The 13,271-nt window shown below is 39.7% G+C and overlaps 1 long non-coding RNA gene across 2 annotated transcripts in view; it reads left to right on the top strand.

Moving 5' to 3' along the window:
- LOC142490930 (uncharacterized) overlaps nt 1–13,271 on the top strand; it is a 50,525-nt gene that overhangs the window by 2,770 nt on the left and 34,484 nt on the right. The window contains exon 2 of one of the 2 annotated variants that reach the window (XR_012800155.1): nt 2,372–2,493. The exons of the other annotated variant lie outside the window; for it this stretch is intronic. This is a non-coding gene — a long non-coding RNA (uncharacterized LOC142490930). The remainder of the gene's footprint in view (nt 1–2,371; nt 2,494–13,271) is intronic. 2 annotated transcript variants of the gene reach the window in all.

Here is a 13,271-nt window from a genome sequence, read left to right as displayed (position 1 = left end):
GAAACCCTTTAAATAGTGTCCACACCCACAAAAAAACACCCACCTCCTTCCAGCTGCTCCAATCCGCCGGCACTGCTGTAGAAAACACCTGCCATGACTGATTAATGTTACTTCCTGGTAACGTCAAGACGTCAAGCGTCGGCGTCATGACGCAATTGCGTGTCAGTGTTTGCAAACTCACAAACACATCAATAAAACCTGATTAAAACAGCTCTCTATAGGAACCAGGTACTCCTTGATACCAGGAATGTGGGTGTTACTTCCGGCACAGTCGTAAATCTACTGTGAGCAAATTCCTTTCACACCACACACACACATTCTTACACACAAAATGGACACTAACAGAACAGACAAAATGGAAACAGAACATCGCCTTCAATCCTTCTCTAGAGACCCAGTCCATTTCAGTAATATCAACAGTATATACATTTCAGCAATATTACTTCATCAGTCCCTTCTCTTACACATTTCGAAATCGTAAGTGAGAAATGTATAAATTTATTCTTGTAAAACACGTTATCCTTTCCTAATAGAGGGTATTTCCTTGATGTAACCCTTGGTCCGGTACCTCAATCTCTTGGAGTCTCACACACTCCATATCCATTCACAATTGTCTTTCCCTCTCCTGACAAGCATTTATTTGTCGTTGGATCACATCAGGAGGGTATTATTGCACAAGAGAGGTTTCTGTCTATTCTTAATGCATATCTTCTTGAAGGGGCATGGATGGAATGACTTGAGCGGTCAGCTTGGTGATCAATCCTTTAATGCAAGAGCTAACAATTAATATGATGATAAAAGCACATACACATATAATCAGTCCTGCACCAGTTTCACCTGTGACATCACACAAACCCTGTGGCTTGGAGGTATAGAATTGGTAATAGCATATGAAAGGTTCGATTCCTGTATGATATGGTATAATTTATAAATTATTTTATATAATAATTTATAAATGATAAAATAAATAAAATATTAGTTGATAAATTATACATTTTAATTAAAATACATTTATTATATAAAATAATTATTTAATTTTAATTATAATGAATATTGCTATATTGTTATTTCCAAAGTACACATACACACACCCCTATACTGTACTAAGTGAAGTTATTAGGAATAGGGCTCAGACACTAAGTGAGGTTATTGGGAATAGGGCTCAGATACTAAGTGAGGTTATTATGAATAGAACTGGAATACTAAGTGAGGTTATTAGGAATAGGGCTCAGATACTAAGTGAGATTATTAGGTATAGGGCTCAGATACTTAGTGAGGTTATTAGGAATAGCGCTGGAATACTAAGTGAGGTTATTAGGAATAGGGCTCAGTTACTAAGTGAGGTTGTTAGGAATAGGGCTCAGCTACTAAGTGAAGTTATTAGGAATAGGGCTCAGATACTAATTGAGGTTATTAGGAATATTATAAAATAATTCAAATAATAATTTAGAAATTATACATTATAAATTAAAATAAAAATAATATAATAATTTATCAATTATTTTATTATAATTACAATGTATAATTTATAAATTATTATTTTATTTATTTTATAATTGATAAATTATTATATAAAATAATAATTTATAAATTATACCATATCATACAGGAATCGAACTTAGGACCTTTCATTTGCTAGACCAATTCTCTACCTGCTACGCCACAGAATTGGTGTGATGTCACTAACTCCTCTGCGTCAAATGTCTACGGCAGGGAGAGGAGAGAGCTGCAGAGAGGTGAGAATTGCAGATGCTGGTAAGTCCTTAAGCCAGTGATTCCGAACCAGGGTTCCAGTTAGAGGGTGGGAAATAGAAGTGACTCGTGAGGTATGAAATGTTGTGACTGACCCCTGTTGAACCTAAAATGTATCAGCCAGATAGGGGTTCCCCGAGATTTTTCGAAATACTTCAAGGGTTCCTCCAAACAAAAAAGGTTGGAAATCACTGCCTTAAGCGGTAACATTTACGCGATCCCGATTATAACGCTGTCTGTGGACCCTGAGGACCGCGTTATAACGGGGTTCAGCTGTGTAATTAAACTGCGTTCCTTTGTTTGCACCAACACTCAATATTGTTAGACAAACTCACATGCTGTGTCATTAAAAAGATGAGTTCTGTAAGCAATGCTAATTCATTGTTGACAAACACCAGAGCTATCCCGCCCTCTCCCTACATACACAAAATGTATGACGAAGATTGAGGGTTTTACTTAGAGAGGGTTTTGTTGTCTACTGATAGAAAAGTAAGTAAAAAAATAAAAAAAACTTTCAAATGTGTTGTGATACGCATGCGCAGATAACTGCAACAAACCGTGACCCGCATACATTCATTCCATGCAATCCTTGTGGGTGTTTCCAAAAACTGAAATGTAGAAATCGAAAGTTTAAGTAACAGAAGAGCAGAAATGCCAGAGGCAGTGGCAGCAGCCGCGTCATCATCAGCATCACCATCCCTGGAAGAATCACTATCACCCGCAGGACCAGCATCAACACCGGTAACTCATTATTAAAGGTTGTGCTATTTCCCGCTTCGGAAGTTTGGCTCATATATCACACCCGGTAGATTATTACCACAATGTTTATGAATACCAACTTAGTTTGCAGTTATAACGCCCATATTTTTATTTTTTTACTGGGTGTGATAGTAACTCCACTTTAACGCAGTTTCATGTATCTGGGCCTTTACATTTGTTATTTTCTGTGCTTAGTAAAAAAAAGCCTGTATTTTCTTTTCTTAAACATTCACTCTGTACAAGAAAAATCATTATTTTCATTTTGCTTAATAAATGCTATTGTTCTGCACAAAAACGTTCAAAGATTGCCCAATAAGGCCAGTAATCAGAGATGAATGAATCAGCCCATAAGGTCAGCATTGCTATGCTGTTATGCAGAGAATTCCACGCACCAATCCGGCGTGAGCTGCCATTGACTTGAATGGCAGGTACTGCTCATAGCTTGGTGTGATACCCAGCAGTGTAGCTTAGTGAATCTCCCCCTAGCGCCCTATTTATTAAACCAGGCCAGTACCGCAGTTGAGTGAATAAAAATACCATTGGTTTGAATGATACTTGCTATTCCATTACGTTGGCCCTATTAGAATCCCTGCAACAAACAACAAATCTTGCTTTTTTTGTTACATTTATTTTGGCAAGTGTCTTTGGAGATACTGTGATCTTAAAGAAATCACTTTATCCCCTGGTGCCTCCGATGACCCACTTGCAAGTGGATGATAATAATAAGAACATTGGGAATCTAAATATAACTACATGATTACAGCAAGCAGCAGAAGTTGGCAAAGGGTGTTGGATCTGTAAAATGTTGAGCCTATTTTGCATTTTAGAACTACTTTTCATTGTATATTTAAAGCCATTTCTTTTTTTTTTTTATTATTTTCTTAACGCCTTTTTTTTTGCTTCTTTTTTCATTTTGCAGCTTTAGCAAAGTTTGCGATTTGAGGTTTCGCATTGGTTTACAAGTAACACATGGGGTTGAAGCCGATTCATAAATAGAAAGTTATTTTAAAGAGGCAGTACAAGGCAAATTAAAAAAAAATATATATATGTTTTGTTTTAAAACATACAGCCTTAAATTACCTTTATTGAAAACAAATTACCTAAACTGCCAAGAGATTCATTTTCCCGTGATCGATCAGCAAAGATCCTGCTTCCCAGGGTTCACTAAATGGCTGCCTTCCAGTTTCAAGCAGTGTAACTCAGCAGCTACAACATACCCTTATATCACTAAGTTAACATTATCTATTGTTACAGTTTACAGCTCAAACTGCTGGGAATATTGGCAACAAATGATCATAAACAGGAAAGTGTGGCAAATATCTTGCACTGCTGGGGAGGTGAGCTAAAACCTAGAAATCAAAGGATGCTCAGTATATTAAAACTCATTAAAATTAGCATTGAGTTTAATTTCAATAAACAAAATGTAGCAAATATTATCTAATACTACAGACCGTAATTTAATACTCCAAAATTATTTATTTAAAGAAAAACACATGTAAGATATTGCTTGGATTGCTGCTTCAAAATCTTATGAGTTTTCTATGGGTATTGAGCAACAGCTTGCAAAAAAATGATGTTGTGGTACTACTGTATGCCTGGGAAAGCACATGTGGATGGAGAGAAAACCCTCTACAAAGGGAACTCTAATGAGGAATGGCATGATATAAATACGCCCATATGACTAATCTTCTTTTCCTGGGGCACCATTATTAGAATGGACTATATTTTAAATTTAAAGAATATTTTAATGACTGGTGTACAGGAAAAAGGTAATTTGTCTTATTTTAAAGCATGATTATGCTTTTGGTTTATTTTCAGAATTACATAGCCAAATTATGACTCAACAGAATTAAATGCAATCCAACACTGCAATCCAACACAATGGCAATTTAAAGCAAAAATCTGTAATAGCTGGGGGGGTTTCCATCTGTATATTATTGAAGTCAAGTTGCAGCCAGAAAGATGTCCATGACGCATGAAATCAAGAAAACATTATAAGCTTCCTAAAAAAATGAAAATAAATTAATTTCCTAACGATCTGAGATTAAAGGTAAAATGCAATGTTGTGCTGTTCTAATAATGCATTTTATTTTAATGTGAAAATAACCATGGGCTCATGCGCAGCACCAGATAATATGGTCGTATGGATGCAGAGATTCGTTATGCAGGAACTGGTCCCATAGATATAGTCCCTCAAAGCTTTTGAGACCATAAGCCAAATTTTAAAGCAACAACACCCAATTACTTAAAGATAAGACCAAAGAGAAAAAAAAATATCTTCTCATAAAGTTTCTTCGTTTTGTTTTATTTTTGATGTATTCGTGTGAGAAAATGGCGGGTCACCACATGGCGGCCAAGGCTCTGACGCAGAATATGAAGAGAAGATATGTTTCGATTTATGGCAGACATGAAATTAACTTTTCAAATTGTGCTGCAAAAATCTATGGAGGCCCTGAAGCAAGAGCTTACCTCGCAGGGTGAGCGCAATGTGGAGACCTGCATGGAAGAAGTCTTTGAAGGTCAATCTGCAGCAGACCAGGAGCTACAAACCCTACAATTTGATATTTTTCAAGAAAAGATAGAAAATTAAAAAAATAGATTGCGTTGATATATTCTAAGAATATTCCTGGGGCGGTGGATGCAATGAAGTTGAAGCCCATCTCTGTCGAGCGAGCTACTCTTCATAGACAGGGCACAGAGAGCCTGAAAGCCAAAATTAACCAAATCATGGAACACAAGATACAATTGTAAGGCTGCATTATTACAAAAGCAAATAACTGATTCTTAAAGTGCCCAGAGTCTCTAGCGACAGGGATTGAAGATACTGTAGCAGCACACATTTATACATCACTGAGAATTGTTAACTGAGGAAGAAGTGCTTGGCTGCTTGATTAAAATGAAAGTAAATAAAGCACCTGGCCCCGATGACATGCACCCAAGTATTCTTAAGGAGAAAAGTTCAGTGATAGCCAAACCATTACATTTAATACTCATCTTACATCACTTATAGGACTAATTCACTTTGATTCACAGTGGTTTATATTTACAGTGGTATTTTTTTGCACATTGTACACAATTTCACCATCCAAGAACAAGCCTTAGCAGCTCTCTTCTGTTGATTAACAATCTTCATTATGGGGTAAACGCTGTAAAAAAGAAAAGGACTCATTAATAACAGTGAAAGTCTTATATATAAAGCTTCCATGTCTTTAGAGTAATTTCAAGTACTGTAGCGAACTTATCTCGTCTGGTGCACAGAACTTGCATAGTGTTTTGACAGAAATGTTACAAAGCACTGCAGACCTGTGAGCATTGCTTGTGGTCAGTAATCTTGCACAGTATGTGAGAAATTCAGAGATTAAAGCTGCAGTTCAAGCAATATCCTGCATGTGTGTTTTTTTTAATAAATCAATTCTGTAGTAAGAAAAAATACACTTATCATTTTCTATTTAAAAAAAAACAACTTTGAAAAAGACCAATTTTCTTGTATTCTATTTTTAAAAGCATGCTTGTTGCTATAGCAACCATTTACATTCCCCATATTTAAAGATGTCGGCAAACTTTGCCGATCAATAGACGGAGAACGAATTGACCGGCAGCTATGCAGTTCTTTAGGCAGGCAGAGATTGCCCAAATCAAACAATTGAAGGAAAAAAAAAACGGGAGCTTGAACAGCAGCTTTAAGGCTTTATCTTTTTGGGAGTAAGTTACTAAGCATAGAGGTGTAAAGTACTCTCTTTCACTGTGCTGTCTAGATACAACAATACAGTGAGTGAAATCCTGACAGACTTAAAAATGCAACATGACATGTTAGTGGATAGGACAGTCACAGGCCATATACTGAAACTGTGCACTGGATCCTTCCATCCTCAGCTCTGTTTGTTAATCACAAAATAGCTATATTTCTCCACCTAGTTAGCTTACTGTGCACGACCAGTGTATCTGTAATGTGCATGCGTTCAAAAATAGCAATACCCCCCCCCCCCCACTTTTTGAGATTGTTGAGTGACAAAATAGCCTATTGGCTAACAGTTGTTATAAGCCTGAGGTTGTATAATACCGGGTCTGCAAACTTTCTGTAAATCATTTGATAACTGTCATTAATTAGATAACTGTTAATTAATTATCACCAACTGACTATATTAATACTTGAATTGATGCTTCTGCCTACACTTACCTTAAAAAAACTGTACATATCAACATTATTCTCTATTGTATAGAGAACAAGAAATAGACCGTCAAATTAACATCAATACCTGTACATACTGTGATGCCATCACTGTCCTCTAGGGGCTGGAACAGTGCAGTAAGTGTGCTTTCCAGTCCACAGAGAGTTAATTCCTCAAAGAGAAGCCAGCAGCAGCTGCTAACTAATGGAATTGATCAGACTCCTTGACTGAATGAGGAAGTGTTTTAAAAGACACAGGAAGCTGCCAGACAGAGAGACTGTTTTTCCCAGAGAAGGGGGAGACAGAAGTGCTCCCCAGCTGTGGAAGCTGGTTACAGAGGAGTTTCTCTGGGCTCAAGTGTGGCTGAGTTCCCTTGGAAGAAAGGAGGAGAGACCGTGCTGAAGCAGGGACGTCTGCTCCAAAGGACTGACAGATAAGCAAAAACACTTTATCGTTGTATGCAGAGACTGTGTTACATGGTTGCATATGCCAGGGCATGTTTTGGCTTGGGAACCAGCTTAGCTGGCCATGCAGTTAGTGAGGGCGAAAGCTATGGTGAGTTAGCTTTCCCTAAAGGGAATAGGAGTTATTTTTATGTGTTGTTTTGATTTAAAAGGGCCTGGAATATGATTTAATCCCTGTAAATAAAACCCCTGCAGTTAAACTTTATACAGTGTTTCCGGCCTTAAATTGGGACAAAAGAGACTGCAACGTGGTATGGGCATCAGTCACAATACTTTACATTACACATTGCACTTAACATTTTACCTTAGCAAAAAAGGAAAACTGCAAAGTTCTATTGGCCCAAAATTATGCACCCCCCTTTGCACAGGGATTGTGAAACTGATGCCTATTACAAACATCCTAATAAGGGCACCTGCGAGGACTCGCCAAACGACACAGGCAGGGAAGGAGAATAATCAACCCAAGGTGAAGCAGCCCAAACCGAAGGCAGCAGCTGGGGCCTAGCAGCCAACACGGCCAGTGGTCGGGTCCAACTTCCAGCACCGGCCGGGTCCCCCGCAGCCATCAGGCTCGGGACAATTGCCAGGCTCTCCCCCTGCCGGTGGCCCGCCTTCCTGTGACCAAAGGCATATCATTTTATCTCCCTGTTCCTCAGTGTGAAGACTCCCTCCCACAATACTTGCCATAGACCTGTAGGGGAGCACAGAGGACTCAAGTTCAGGCCCAAGAATGGTAAGAACTAGAAATTCCCATGAGGTCAGAGGCCATTTTAGCTAAGGGTATATAAACCCCATCCAGCCTGCTAATTGTTGCTTGTCAACATTTTATTCACAGAGCAGCAGTCCGCCTATTATTTGGCCACTTGCACTTTCTTTCCTTGGTCACAATTACCTTGCATCTAGCTCTGCAGACATTACAGGTACTTTTTTTGTTTTTGTCTTGTACTCTCATTGCACGTTCCTCCCCCCCCCGGGTACCATTGATTTTGCACGTAGTGCTGCATACTGTACCTTGCAGCATAATCATGCAATCTTAGGCCTCAGGCATGGTCAGCGCTTAGGCGCTGACCCATGCTGAGGGGCGCTGCTGCTCGGCACTGAGCCCCTGCAGCCGCAATGAGAGCGGCTTTAGCAGGGGCTCGCGCACGCCTGCGGAAGCTTGTGTCTTAACAAATGTTAAGTTTCTTCGCTTGCCGGAGTGCAGGGCCGGTCACGTGAGCGGTTCGCCCAATGAGGGCGAACCAGCTCCGTGACGTCACTGGCCCGCCCCCAGACACGCCCACGGACGGCGCGCGCTCTAAGGCCAGGGAAAGCACCGCTTCCGCCCGGCTTCAGCCTCTATGGACTAAGGCCTAGGATATAGTAAAATCAGCGTCGCTGAGGCGGGCTGAGCCGCGCTGAACAGATGCACAAAGCCCCTGCATCTGTAACCAGCGCGGCTATAGTTTCTCCCTCCGCATGTGTGCTGATGCGTGCGGAGGCTGAGAAAATCAAGAGACAGGCAGGCTTGAAATTTTGCCGCTTGGGGGAGCGGAGGAGCGGTCACGTGACCGCTCCCATCCAATGGGGATGCAGCCTTTTTTTTCCTTCTGTGTCGGTGTTCTGAGATATCAGAGCCACCAGACCAGACAGAGTAGAGGCAGCACAGAGGTGTGTGTGTGTGTGTATGTGTGTGTGTGTGTGTGTGTGTGTGTGTGTGTGTGTGTGTGTGTGTGTGTGTGTGTGTGTGTGTCTATTTGTGTGAATATATTTATCAAAGTTGCACAATGTTAATTAATAATTTATTCTCACAACATGTCTTTTTTTTTAAATATTATATAATATACACACACACACACACATATACACACACAGGTTCCCCAGTGACACACAAACACACAGACCACTTCAAAGTGACACACACACACACACACTGACAGCTAACAAGTGACACACACACAGTGATACCCGCCTCCCAAGCGCGCTTGCTGTCTCCTCTGCCAGGACAGCAAAAAGCTCCTGGTAGAGCGAGCGGCAGCAAGCAACAGCGAGCAGCAGCACAAAAGTGTTTACTATGTCCCAGGCCTTAGCCTAAGATGGAGAAACTTAAAATAGAAAGAGCAGCTCTCCGGGATCCCTGTATGTTTGCTTCCCTGCTGTGATCCCCGGAGTGCTGCTCTCTCGATTTCAAGTTTCTCCATCTAAGATTGCATGATTACGCTGGAAGCTCTGGAGGACATTTCATCTTATTAAGGGAAGAACTGCGTTTTGTATGCGTAGGAATGGGCCTGAAAAAAGGTTCAGCACCTTGAAACATTGGTGTTGCCCCCCTTATTCTGATTGACTTTTGCATAGATTTTGTGGCTTCATTTATTGCCTTCAGTCTTTTCCTTCAATGCATTGATATTTTGCCCTGTTTTTCCCCTGTATTGGGCTATGGTGTTGCCTTCCGCAGTATTTTTGATACTATTCATATCTGTTGCACTGTAGTGCTTAGCCAGGCAGATCATCTTTTGTTTCGTGCTTATACTTTCCCCCTGACATTCTGTGTGCAGTCTGCAGTTTTCTGTGTATCTGTATGTGCATGATTTTTTACCTATCAGTAAATATACCATTCTTTGGTTTAAAGCATTTTGATATACATGTATTCTATATAAATGGGGGGTAGATTTGGATTTATGCTATATTTATTTGGGAATTGACAGGGATTCCCTACTTCCTTAGCACTTTAAATATTTTTTTGGTATAATCTCTTTTATTCGGTGGTGGTGCTGTCTGCCATATTAATCTCTCTTATTTATTAGCATTCCAAAGACCCAGAACACGGTTTGTTCACATGAGAGAACAGTGGTAGTACCAGTTGTAGTACAGTAACTGCTAGGTGTCAGGATTAGGCACCATCTGCTTGACACCTTCCCTGTATACAGTAGCAATATGTTGCAGTCCCCTCATGCAGTGAAGGGGTTAAAATGGCCACCTTGAAAACGACTTCTGTTTTTAAATTCCTCTATTGAGACAAACAATTGGAATCCCTAGTTTGTTGCACAACTTGTTGGACAGCGTTAACTTATCACCCATCACAAGCAATAACAAAATACACTTGAAATGTTCTCTGTGCTCTATTGCTGATGGCTACTTACAAACCACAGTAGGCAGAGCATTAGCTCAATTGAAACAAATGCATTTTTTGTATTGATCAGAAATATGGCATACTGCAAAGCCAAAACTGTGACAGTGCCAATGAAGGCATTATTGCATGGAAACTCCCAGTGAAGATAACGGGAGCTACTGTGCAATTGTACCCCGATCGGCACTATCACAGTTTTATGTTTACTGTGTTATTGTCGATCAAGGTCCTATTGCACACAAACTCATTTAGGTCAGCACGGTCACAGTTTAATGCATAACCCAGAGTGACAGAAACTAATTAGTCTGTAGAGTGAATATTTGCGTAATTTAGCTAATATATTTAGTGTGTTATTGTCACTGAATTTATTAGCTGGAATATTGCCAGCAAAAGCTGTGATTAGACTGTAGCTAACCAATACGTTTTTTAATTGGTTGAATAATCACACGTTATTTAAAAATTGAGTATAGTGTATGTTAAATTTGTGATTAAAATAATTAGACATTTCCTGTCAATCTTTATCACAAGTGTTTTCTATTAAAAGATGCCATTAAAACAGATTTTAAGTAAGCAGATTTCTAACAAAGTCGTCTGCTGCATCAAAACCAAGGGGTCTGTTTAATAAACTCTCATAAGAACACGCCCTTCTAGTATGCCCAAACTGTGATTAGGGCTTTTACAAGATATTTTATGCCAACTCTGCAAATCTGCATCGTATGACACAAATGTGTTCCACTTGCACATTTTTGTAATTGACTGGTTTTCAATAAGAAGCTCTATTAAGTCCAAAATGCCAAATGTGGTCAGAAATATTCGGAAATGTAATTTTATCACCTCAAGGTACAATGCACAGTATTTCCTCCATTACAATTTTTGTTGATTGAAATAGTGGCTGTTCTGCAAGTTAAATGAAAAAAACAAACCATTGCGCTGCACTGTATGTCACCCACAGTGGAAAGATGAACACTTACTTACAATTAGTGGGAGAATAGTATGCAATGGTTTTTTGCTCTGGACCGGTCTCCGGATGGATCCGGGAATCCCAAAGGTCTCCAATCGAATGAAGGTGATACCCACAGACAAAGTATATTGTGTAATACAGTAACATTTAATAACAGCGCAAGACCATAGAAAACACTTACAATGTGTTTAAGCATCTTTAAAAGAATTGCTGTCCGATGCACGAGTTGTGAAGCTCGGCGTTCTGCAGCTGGGGTTGGATATATAGATAAATATATCAGCGAACTCGCCAAAACAAGTTAAAGTGGGCCTCAATATGAAACTCCGCAAAACCTAAGTGGTGTTCAACAAATGTGTCAAGTCTGCAAAGTTCAAAATGATTGGAATAGGAATAGAAGTCGAAGAGTGTCTACCTTGGCCAGCAAATAACAATGGATAGGAACCTTTTGAATGAAATCAATAGGAAAATGAAGATGGGATGGAGCACATTTGGGAAAAACAAGGCAATGTTTCAAGGAAGTGCATACAGACTCCTGATGAAACCTATGTGGTGAAACGCGTAGAGTGACGTTTTTTTCCTGAGCCGGCCGGAACCCCAGGAAGTGGACGCAGCGGATGACATCACTTCCGGTTGATTGGAACGCACCGGTGGAACGCACGCCACGAGAGAGGGGAAGCGGAGATACCATCCACCCGGCCAGAGAGATCCATTGAGATCTAAATGCTTGCTTGTATCTGAAACCATTTCCCTGGGAGTCTATCTATTTGGGGAAATATTGATCTCCTGGTGATTGAGTGACAACTAAGAGCGTCCCTAAAAGATACCTTTATGTGCCTGCAAAACCTCTCACGTTTGTGAGTATATAATAGAGAGCCGAGTCATCATTTTCTGAGCTTAATTTTTACAATATTGCACTATCACTATTTATTTTTCTTTACATATATTGCGCTTCCTGGAGACTTCATCGCTAATGTTTCAAGGAAACCTTCCACTCTGCCTCAAGAGGAACGTTGTTGGCCAGTGTATCTTGCCCGTGCTCACATACAGTATGTATGTGAAACCTGGACTTTAAATGTGAAGATAATTCAGAAGCTTCAGACAACTCAAAGAAGTATGGAGAGATATATGCTGGGTATAATCCAAAGAGACAGGAGAAAGAATGAATGGGTTTGAAACCAAACAAAAGTCTCTGACGACATCACCCAGGTGAAGAATGGCACTGGGCCGGACATATAGCAAGAAGAAATTACATCATTGGACAAAGATGCTACTAGGCTGGATTCTAAGGGTAATTAAAAGACCAAGACGACAACCCAAACTAAAATGGGAGGATGAAATCAGAAAATTTGTTGGCACAACGTGCAGAAGAGAGGCTTGCAGATGCAATATCAGGAAGATCATTAAGAAAGCCTTCAAACAGCAGTGGATCGACAAGGTCTGAAGATGATCTAGATAAATATAGATATATAACATAAACATGTCAAAATTAATTAAAGGGCTCATTAACCCTTTTAGTAATTGTAAAAATGGGTGGTTTATAGTGATCCAGCGATGTCATGTTAATTTTGTTTGAACATATCACAGTTTGTATGTTTATTCACACTGTCTGTGAGATTTTAATTGACTCCATTTTTCAGAAGCAGGAAATATTATTGAAAACGGTGAGTAGAGCATCACAGCTTATAGAATTGTCCTCCCAACACTAATAGTCTGGGGCACAACTTCACAAAATATCTTCTGACACCCATGATATATATGCTACTTCAGGGAAACCGGATGGGAATTTAGGCTCTTTTCAAAGTACCCCATTTATCAAAAGATTTCCAAACGATACTATAGTGTGTCTATTCCTCATCTCTAGCTTTTTCCCTGCTCTCTGACTGATATATTAAGTTGTGTGTTTTTATTGGAGCAAGTTAACAGAGGTTGCCATGTGAACAAATGAACAAGGAAGGGAGGGATAGGAGGAAATAGCTCTTGCAACAGTCTCGTAGTGGATAAGGTGCTAGGAGCGTATAGTAATAGTTGAACGAAACCTTGCCAGGACAAGAGAAAAGGGT

The sequence above is a fragment of the Ascaphus truei genome, chromosome 3, assembly GCF_040206685.1.
Source record: "Ascaphus truei isolate aAscTru1 chromosome 3, aAscTru1.hap1, whole genome shotgun sequence".
NCBI classification, from domain to species: domain Eukaryota; kingdom Metazoa; phylum Chordata; class Amphibia; order Anura; family Ascaphidae; genus Ascaphus; species Ascaphus truei.
The sequence above is the reverse complement of the archived record's forward strand: the minus strand, read 5'-3'. Positions and strand labels throughout refer to the sequence as shown.